Raw genomic sequence first — 10,621 nt, forward strand, 5'->3', positions numbered from 1 at the left:
CAGTAACTAATACAAAGTGTAGGTCTTATTTTGATCCCAATCTAAACAAAATAGCATGGAATACATTTATGAGTAATTGGCAAAATTTTAATACTGACTAAATATTGATAATATTAAAGAATTGCTATTTTTAATGTGAAATAATGATGTGGTTATGCTTTTAAAAAATTTTTCTTAAAAAAAAAAAAATTCCTTTAGGGGCACCTGGGCGGCTCAGTTAAACGTCTGCCTTCAGCTCAGGTCATGATCCCAGGATCCTGGGATTGAGCCCCACGTCAGGCTTTCTGCTCAGTGGGGAGCCTGCTTCTCCTCCTCTCCCTCTGTGGCTTGCCTGTTTGTGCTCTCTCTCTGTCAAATAAATAAAATCTTTTTAAAAATTCCTTTAGATATATGCTGAAATATTTATGGATTGAATGTTATGATTCTGGGATTTGCTTCAAAAAGCTAGTGTTGTGTTGGGGTGAAGATTAGAGTGAAGATGAAACAAGATCAGGCATGGGTTGCTCATTGCTAAAGCTAAGTATCAGGCAAATGAGAGTTCACTGTACATTATCCTCTCTGCTGTGGTGTATGTTTGAATTTCCTGTAGTTTAAAAAGAAAATAAGGGGGGGAATTATTGTCTCCCTAAATGTTTGCTAAGGATTTTAGTCTCCTCTATCTCCCCTTTCTCCTCTATTCTCAGCGGCAAGAATTGGGCAAGTTTACAAAGCAGGGTGGGGCTGTTCTGAAAGACACTTGCAAGCATCTTTCGGCCTCTTAGCTGGTAGAATGAAGTCAGTCCTCCAAGCTTTGAATGCTGTCTGTTTCATTCCCCTTGCTCTGTTGGCCTTGTCAGCACGCATTTCCAGTTACATGCTTTTCCAGTTACAATTGAATTTAGGGACTGTCTCCAAATGAAATTTCCATAAACTTCCAAACTAAACAGCTCCAGACTTGAGGCTTGTATCTATTAGCTATTTATGACCCCTCCCCCACAAAAAAGTTGAGTTTTTGTTTGCTTTCTTTTCTGATTTTCACTGTGACTTCTCAGTTGCTAAGAAAGAGAATGGATTTAACATATAGATAGCATTGACCATAACCCATGTTGAAATCATCATTCAAAAGAACAGCTTTAATTTTTCCTATAGATTCCATGAATCATTTCCAAAGAAATTAACTGGTGGCCCCTAAGGCTTTTCAACTTTATCATATTTTGGATAATATCTGTGGCCTGGAAATCAGTTGTACAACTCAGAATGTTATCTGGACCCCTGATGAGCAGCGTGGTCTAAGAAAATGGCAGCTGGGAGCAAGGGAGACAGTTGCACCAGTGGGCATGAGTTCCAGAGTGGCACCTTCTCAACAGAACGGTTAGAGATAATACAATCTACAAGTTGCCAAGACAGCATTTGAGAGGAAGCGATATATAAGCCACATAAACTGACTTACATGTAGAGGAGTATAAAAGCCACTTTTTGCATTCTCTCTCTCATTCCCTCCACCCACCAACATAAGCCTGCCTTATATTACCTGTACTTCCAGCCCCCAAAAATCTTCACTTCCTGCCCCCAGAAAACTACAGAGTTGCTCAGTCATCCCAGTGTGACCACACACATACACACAGTTGATCTGGGTACAGAGGAATGATCTCCCTCAATTTGACCCCATCTCCATACTCTCTTCCCCAGTCACAGTGATCGGACCAGGCTACTCAGGCTTCTTTCCACAGTTTTCATAACCGGAACTGAGAAAATGAGGACTTTGTGGTAGCTGAAGCTATAAGATATAAAACATTTTTGCCATGTTTTCTTCCATGTGGGAAAAACCACTCTGTACTTAAGGAGGACTAAAACTCAACCCAACCAAGTACAGAGAGAAGCCAAGATCAAAATTAGGGAGAGAGAGTCCTGATAACGTCCCAGTCTCTGGTTCCAGTTGGTCGGCTGAGCCCAGCCTCACTCTTGTCCTTAGGTTCTGTTAGATTCAATAATATCCTTATAATAAATACCTCCCTTTGATTCAAATTAGGTTTCTGTCCCTAGCAGTTTAGCCCTAATATACAGCAGATGTCACAGCTGATTACACATTTTTGCAGACATAAGAGAAGCTGAGGCAGAATTCAGTCCACCTTGCTCAGAGGCATTCACAAATGTAGTGTGAAAACTACTCATGAGTCTCCTTTGATTAAAGTTAGCCTGGCCGCATTTGTTATGGCAATTAAAGAATACATGGCCTGAAAGTCTTTCAAGACTTGGGTTTCTTCTTAAAGAAAATAAATGAAAAGTGTTCATTAAAAGATTGATATAAAAATTTAATAATTCTGAGGTTAACCTAAAACTTAGCCTAATCTTCCATGGGAACATTTGTGTATGCATGTGTGGGTTTTAAATTCCACAAATATTACTGAAATGAGCAGTCGGCAGAAAGATGTTTTAAAATATTTTGTTTCAGCATGTAAAATCTCGTTTTATTACAGAAATCTTTTGTTAAAGTCATAGCTATGCTGGGTTGCTGCCAGAGTGATGGGATTTTAAAAGCTCAGTTTATTTTTAAAAGATTTACAAATGCTGGGCTTCAGAACTACTGATGGTAAAATGTATGTCACACTTTTTAAAGACTATTTATTTATTTATTTTAAAGAGACAGCACAAGAGGGGGAGCGGGAATAGGGACAAGCAGACTGAGCACAGAACCCCATGCGGGGTCCGATCCCTCAACCCTGAGATCACAACTGAGCTAAAATCAGGAGTCAGCTGCTCAACCCACAGAGCCACCTATGTGCCCCTTTAGTGCTTAAACTTACATCACATCTTGTGAACTTACATTGCATCTGCAAATGAGTGTGCACATGCATGCGTGCTTGTGTGTGTATGTGCACATACACAGTTGTCTGCATTCCTATGTATATGTGTATATGTTGATATAGAGAACATAGTGTAAAGTAGAGAACAGAGTAGGATGGGGGAGAGAACAGGACAGACCTGTAAAATAATCCAGCATTTCCCTTGGCTTGCATACTCTTTGGTGTAAATATGGAATGAGTACAATAGACATCTTGAACACACTTAGGAAAGATAGTATGGGTTTATTTCCAGTTAGATACCACTGTGCTAAAATGGAAGTGCTCAATTACCAGGTGTACCCTATCTAAAGTCTAGTGATCAGATCTGCAAATGAAAAAGTACACCCTTAAGAGGAAAGTCTTGATACTTGCTTCAATTTTCCCTACTTACAACATTATAGAGTGCTTTTATGTTCATATTTATCATTTATAATAGACGATACATTAAGATTGCAAAATCATTTCCATTGTATTATAATTCCCTTGTGTTCAGTTGATTCATCTCTATGGGAAAAAAAATTCCATCATTAGAAATGTCTACTAGTTTTTTCCCAATGATACATTTTTTGATGATTAGAAATCTGAGGAAAGCTCACCTAATATAAAATGAGGTAGAAGTATAGATACAGTCTTGAAATACTCATACTCAGATTCACTCAATTTTGTGTCTTTAGGTTTTAAAAACTAGAAGAATAATCTGTGCTTTAAAATTCCCTCATTAGGGCGCCTGGGTGGCTCAGTGGGTTAAGCCGCTGCCTTCGGCTCAGGTCATGATCTCGGGGTCCTGGGATCGAGTCCCGCATCGGGCTCTCTGCTCAGCAGGGAGCCTGCTTCCCTCTCTCTCTCTCTCTCTCTGCCTGCCTCTCTGTCTACTTGTGATCTCTCTCTGTCAAATAAATAAAATCTTTAAAAAAAATAAAATAAAATTCCCTCATTAGCTCTAAACATGTACCAACTGCTGCATTTCTCATAACCAAACCAGTCCCACTAAGGTATAATTTAAGGCACCATTTTAATTAATTTTTTTTTTGAAACATGATTTCTTAACTATCAATAAGTAGTTTCTTCTACGTCTTTTCCCACAACCGTTTCCATGTCTGTTGATTGCTCTGAGGGCTTTCTCATAGTTTTTAGTTTGGTCTTTACAAGTAGATACTTTTCAGTCTTTCTTTAGGAGACTTTCTGGCTTTTTCATTGCTGAACTTGACAGAAGCCTTATTCTGTCATAAGCATTTTTGCAAAGGAGTTTGGTTAACAGTAGTTAAGAAGGAATGCTTAGGTTTCATAATCCATTATGTAATGGACTTAATGGTCAGAAGAGAGAAACATATGAGTGTTTTGGTTAAAGCCTTCATAAACCAAATTATCTTTATTTCCCACCTTGACTTGGATTATGAGTAACTAATGAAAGTGATTGTGCTATGTGGCTTTTACAAGTATTTGTAACTTCTTCTAAGTTATATCATATATATATATATATATATATATATATATATATTTTTTTTTTTTTTTTAAGAGCTGTATCTTACTACTGGCTTTCAAATCAGTAAAATCATTTTTTTTTCTTTTTACTGGACATGCAGTAAATAGAGCTCAAAGTGTGTCTCACTCCTTACAAGACAATAGGCCATATAATTTTGCAGATAAAAAAACAAATCCATCAGTTTCTAAATACCCAATGTATAATGTTATTACCAAATATCAAAACCTACATTAGGTATTTAAATCTGAAAATTTATTTATGGGTTAACTAAAATTACACATAGTTAATATTTGTCACTTGTAAATTCTAATCTTATCTTGGGTACTTGGCTTTTCATTCCTTAACTAGCATTCTTAAGTTTGCAGTCTTAGTGTATTACCTTAGCTTTTTTTAAATAAGCAAAATAAGATATTGGTCTTTAGGTTCCTCTTCATGGCACTAAAGACCTAAGAAAGTTATACCTAGGGGCAGCTGTTGAATGTTTATACGGTACAAGAGGAAGATCTAAAAAAGCAAAAACTACTTTCCCTTTACAGTGATTAACTCCATATTGCAACTGCTATACTCCTCAACTGTGATAATTCTAGCAAATACATTCTAGAAAGAGGAAGATAGATATTATTATGAAGCATTCATAGGATTTAGGAAGGTATGAAATATAGAACAATGGTTCTTAAGACTTTTGGGTTAATGGTTTCTTTTTAGAATATGATGAACACTTTGAACCATCTCTCTAGAAAAAATATTTGTGTATAAGTTTTCATAGGTTTCAGTATATCCTTAGACCCATTTGGGTATCTAAGGACTCTAGGTTAAAAATCTTTATTATATGGCCAATAAATGCACAAAAGTGATATTTTGTATAAAATGTGATAGCCATAAAATAAGTACAAGATAAGTAATTGTATTGTCTTTTCACTCCCTGTCATGTGCTGGTGGTATACTTAGTGTTTGCTCACCAGGACCTATCTTCAGATGCCCCTCAGTTAGCTACAAATTGTCAAGTCTTTTTTTTTTTTTTTTTTTTCTGTTTAACACAGATAGCCATTAACACGATACCATACTTTTTAAAATGATTTTAGAGATGCCATGCAAGACTGCTGATCAGTTGGACCAGCATGCAGTTGCTCAGAAATGGAAAAAAAGAAAGGAGTTTATTAGAGATTAACTCAGTATAGCATGACTGAATGGGCAAAGGTGGTCAAAAGTTACAAACTTCCAGTTAAGAAATAAGTATTTCCTGGAGAGGTAATGTATAGTATAGTGACCATAGTTCATAATAGTGTATTATATATTTGAAAGTAACTGAGAGGGTACATCTTAAAAGTCCTCATCACACACAAAAAAGTGCAGTGATGATAGGTGTTATACTATAGTGATCATTCACAATAATACATGTACTGAATCATGTTATATACCTGAAACTAATATAATGTCATATGTCAATTATAGTTCAAAAATAAAAAATAAGAAAGGACTGGCTATAAAGGGGGAAAAGGTTCTAACTCCCAAATAATACTCCACTTTGTGAATGTTCAAAGATCACAAATTAGAATGCAAAGAAGGCCACCCAGGGCATCTCTGAGGCTACAGAGTTTCCAAGGAGGCATTTTATGTTTGTGTTGGGGGTGGGTGGGAGCAAGATGTGAGGAGACACAGGATGTGGTTTAACACACTACCTAAACCCTCCACCCACTCACCTTGACCCCAGCCACTATCTCCCTATCTCCCACAACACTGGCATGAAGAATCAAACCCTCCAGACTTAAAGGGGAGTCCTACAGCAGGCTGACCTTTGCTGGGTCTCATCTCCCAAGAACATGCCCTGCCCTGCTCTTTCTCTCCTCTTTTCCTGGGGCCAACCTCAAGCTCCCCCCATCCTGGATGCTTTTACCCAAAGTCTTGTGCCTCTTCTAGCTTTCTGGCCATAGCCTGGTCATCAGCATTAAGATTCACAAATATACGCCTCAACTAGGATGACCCATTGTTCTCAAGACATTTTTACTTTTTTAGTCCATAGTAGATAATTATCTAGCCTGCAGTTGTCAACAGCAGGATGTGTGTGTGTGTGTGTGTGTGTGTGTTTTAAGGCAAAAATTAATTTATATCACTGTTCAGAGATGACCTCAGCGAGAGACCTTTTTTGCAGATTCCCAAAGGTCAAGAGACATGCTAACCTGGTATGTTTGAGGAATAGAGCGTAGCAAAGACTAAAGAGCCTCCATGGGAATTCCAGTCTAGTGAGGGAGATAGACATTTACCACAAATAACTTTATATCCCTGCTGACAATTGGAACATGATAGAATAGTTCAGGTTGCTACCAGACCATAAAACAAGTGATCCTAAAGCAATCAGGCCTGGGGAGTTAAGTGAAATTGCCTCCAGGAATGCCTCCCAATGGAAACATTTACACTGAACCTTGAAGAGTAAATAGGTTAGCCAGTAGTCTGTACATCTTGTTCCATGAAAGCATTTTGTTTTCTTCACCACTATATTCCCCTGGGTACCTTGTTTCTGGGACCTTGTAAGTGGTCAATAAAGACTTCTTGGATAAAGGAATGAATAGGGGTTCAACCATCTATTTGCCCTCTCACCCCTCTCCTTCCCTGCCATGTGGTTCCTGCTTTCTCCATTCCTATAACACTTGGTATGTTTTCTTCAAAACTAAAAATACCCTTTTTGATCTTGTATGGTTCAATTAATGTTAGAAACATTTAAAATTCCCCTAAGTGCAGATGGCTGTAGAAACAATAAGAATGAAAACTCCGTATCTTTCCTGCCCCAAGGCTCTGTGGAATGATGGATTCCTTTGTAAATTTTTACAAAGTAAGAACTAGTGTGGCCTCCACGCAGAAGAAGGTTGCTCACTTGCTGTACATATACTTCAGCTATATATTTTAGAGACCTCAGAATAACTTGAAATCAGTAAAATTCAGCAACCAAGGGCTTTTCCCACCTTCTTTGATGTCATTGTGCTTTCATGTGTTTTTACAGAAATTCTTACTTTCTTTTGACTCAGTGGCATTCTGTGTGGCATTCTAAATAGTATGACCCTAACATAATCCCAGATGGATGGATTATGCTAGGGTTTATTCTGCAGACAATTCAAGGGACTTTAACCCAAGGGCAACAGTTAGGTAGTTTCCTTAAATCTGGAATTTGCCCCCCTAAGACCCTCATTTCCACCTCAGCACGTTGTGGTTAGGTGTCATTCTAAAGTACCCCAAAGAAGTGCCACTGGCTTCCCCTCTGAATTCCCGCCCTGTTTTGCGCTCCCGGAGCTGCTTTCTTGGCAGTTTGGGGCAGCCCTGGCCGTGCGTGCCCGCCCGTGACAGTCTGACTTCCATCTGCTGCTCCGCGGCCAGAAGCCTGCTGCGCTCCCTTCAGTCCCATCTTTCATGCCCGGGCCATTCAGCCACCTTTCAGCACGTCTCAATGGGCCGGGGAGAATGGGCCCTCGGCGTCCACGGGAGCACATTATCTCCCAGGTAGCCTCCTCCTTGAAGCACCTCCAGTGCACGCTGTTCGCAAACAGCAGGACACCACTCTCTACTGGGCTCCTAATCCCTCAGACACACAGGGGAAGGAGGTCGCGGGGCTGTGAAAGAGAAAAGAAAGGCGAGGGGGCGGGCGGGCGGGAGCGCACACAATGTCCGCCCGCGGCCGCCGGCGGCTGCGCCACAATCAGCGCCAGCTGCAGCCCAATTAAGCTCAACAGGTCACAGGTGTTCCAGACAGAAGATGCTTTACACAAAAACCACTTTCTTGAAAATACCTAAGACTTTTTAAAGCACTGCAGCCCCATTTCTTTTGGTAGATTCTTTAAAGCTATTTAGTACACTTGAAATACAAAGAAGCTGAAAAGCATATTTAGGCCTCACTGGAAGGCGCGCTTTCTTCTTGCCCAACAGCAGGAGCAGCCGAGGTGCGCCCGCCGCGGGGCCAGGGAAGCTCGGCTCTGGCTCCGCGTGGATTCCGTGCAGCTGCCGGGGCCGGCTGCGGCTTCTCTCCTCCCCGGCCCCCTCTCTAACGACGCTCTCTGCCCGCGCGGAGGATTGCCGCCGGGCCCTGTCCTTGTCCTCGACTTTACAAATCCTGAGGCGGCAGTGGCCGTTGCCCCAAGAGCGTTGAAGCAGCTCTGCCAGGACCCCAGGGAACTAGGTGTTCGCATTCAGCCACCCAGAGCCACGTTTCTCGTCCCGGGAGGTCACCCTGTGCAGACGCCTTCTCCTCTAGCACATTTAAAATCGCCCACTTCTTTTTCTCCTCAGATCTGAGCGCCTTCTTTGCCTGCAGAGTGGGGTGACGGGAACCCAGCAGAACTTCAGCTGTGGGCTAAGCTGCCTTCGGGACTTTGTTACCCTCCCGCCTTCCTTTGGAAGACACAGATAACCTCTGCGAGGCACTTGGGAACTTCGTGACGGCAGTTCTGTTAGAATGTCAGCCTGCCTGTGGGAAGTGAGCAGTTTTTAGCTCCCTGATTAGGCCTCCTTGGGGCAGCGTGCCTTTTTCCCAGCCTTATAAGCTGCTCGTGGATTTGTGTTGCTGATGTCCTTCCCATAATCTGCTTACGGTCAACGGAAAAGGAGGGCGCATACTACCTACCCAGGCCATACTACCTACCCTGGAAATGGAAGCAACTGTACTTAAATCAATAGTGGGGTTCCTAGTCTTTCAGCGCCCCAGGAAAGAAGATGGTGCTACTGCCAAACTGGAAAGAGCAAGGGCAGGGTTATAGCACGGGTCGATGAATACCGGAAGTAGCGTCCAACTCTTCAGGTTTTCCTTCCTACCGATTAGGTTTTGGTAAAGTCTTTGCCTTGACTGTTTATCACATCATTTTTTTTTTTTTTTAATTACTACTGCCTGCTTAGAAACGATGTGGGTTTTAATTTTCGCAATACGCCCGTTTCTCTTTTGCTAAGCTGGGCCACCTGTTTAAACTCTTCTTGTCTCGTGGTGGATTGGGGGAAAGAACCATAGGCTATGTATGAGAGGTTTCATTTTTTTTTTCCACAGTGAAGTAAGACATTGTTCTTATTCTTCATGGCATTCAGAATTCTGCACAATTGCCTCTTTTGCCCTTTTGCATTTAAAAGTGAGGTAATTAGATTTCCCAAGGTTCAATGGTCAAGAGCCTTCTCATCCTGGGAAGTTGCTTCCCCACACCCCTCCCAAGTGGAGTTGTCTCACGTAATCCAGTTATTGCTGTATTGTTGTTCTAAAGGCACTGCTTTTTTCAGAGGGCAAGCATAGCATGAAAATTCATACTTATATGTCCTCTTTCCTCACTGAGGTACTTTTTGCCTGTATTTGAAAACGATTACTATTTTCCCCAGTGACTTTGTTTTGAAGATCTCTGAACATTTTCATGAAAAATCTTTTCCTTTCCTACCTCTTAGGAACTCAGTTCAAATATGCCTAAATCTTTCATACAGAGAGTTCCTGCTTATTTTATGTTGTTTTTCAGATCTCTGATAGCTCTATTATTATTACAGAATCCCTGGGAAGGGAATTTGTGACATGCTGGCACCAAATAAATGGGTATCGTGGTCACCGCAATAACAATGTGTCTTAGTTTAGCTCTGACGGTGAAATCTTGGGCCCACTCTGCTTGTCTTTTGTCTCATTTTCTCATTTTCCCAACTCGCACTTTTGCAGCAAGGCATATATAGATCTTAAAAGGCTGGGTATTTGTTTTTTAATCAAAACTGAAAAAGAACACAGACAACAGACACCCAGTTTTACAGAGCCAGCCAAAACAGTTACAGCCTAATGGCGAAAGCAACTTTGCTGGTAGTTGGCTAATAATTCATTTAAATGATCTAGTCTGCAGCCATGGGGGAAGAGGAGGACATGGTGAAGGGATTAGGGGAAAGCTTCCAAAATCTTTTTTGCCAAAGATGTTAAGGTGTTCTAGTGCCAAGAGTTTTCTTTCTAAACGGGTTGGTTTAACATTCCAGACAGTCTGTGATTCAAATTCATCTATTCTACACATCTTCTCGTGAGATTCTTCTATAGCCTCATGGGAGAAATTCACCAGAATTCCCCCATCACTGACCAGTCCCAGACCACGTGTGGTTTTGAATGTGATGCCAGCAGAATGATGAATTGTGTGGGCCCTGAATACACTGTAGTGAGATAGATGCATAGACATGCATGCACTTACCTCACTATGTTGTCTCGCAGACTTTAGAGATAGAGAAACATCCTACTTTAAATTGAAAGCCCTTCTTAGTTTCTATAGCCATCAGTGCACAACAGAGAGAGAGAGAGGTAATTTATCTAAAATGCCCTCACCCTTTCAAAGCTTAA

General features: G+C 40.9%; 1 protein-coding gene across 2 annotated transcripts in view; it reads left to right on the top strand.

The window, feature by feature from the left end:
• SPATA5 (spermatogenesis associated 5) overlaps positions 1-10,621 on the top strand; it is a 332,854-nt gene that overhangs the window by 315,780 nt on the left and 6,453 nt on the right. The window lies entirely within an intron of this gene.

The sequence above is a fragment of the Lutra lutra genome, chromosome 2 (genome assembly GCF_902655055.1).
Source record: "Lutra lutra chromosome 2, mLutLut1.2, whole genome shotgun sequence".
Lineage (NCBI taxonomy): Eukaryota > Metazoa > Chordata > Mammalia > Carnivora > Mustelidae > Lutra > Lutra lutra.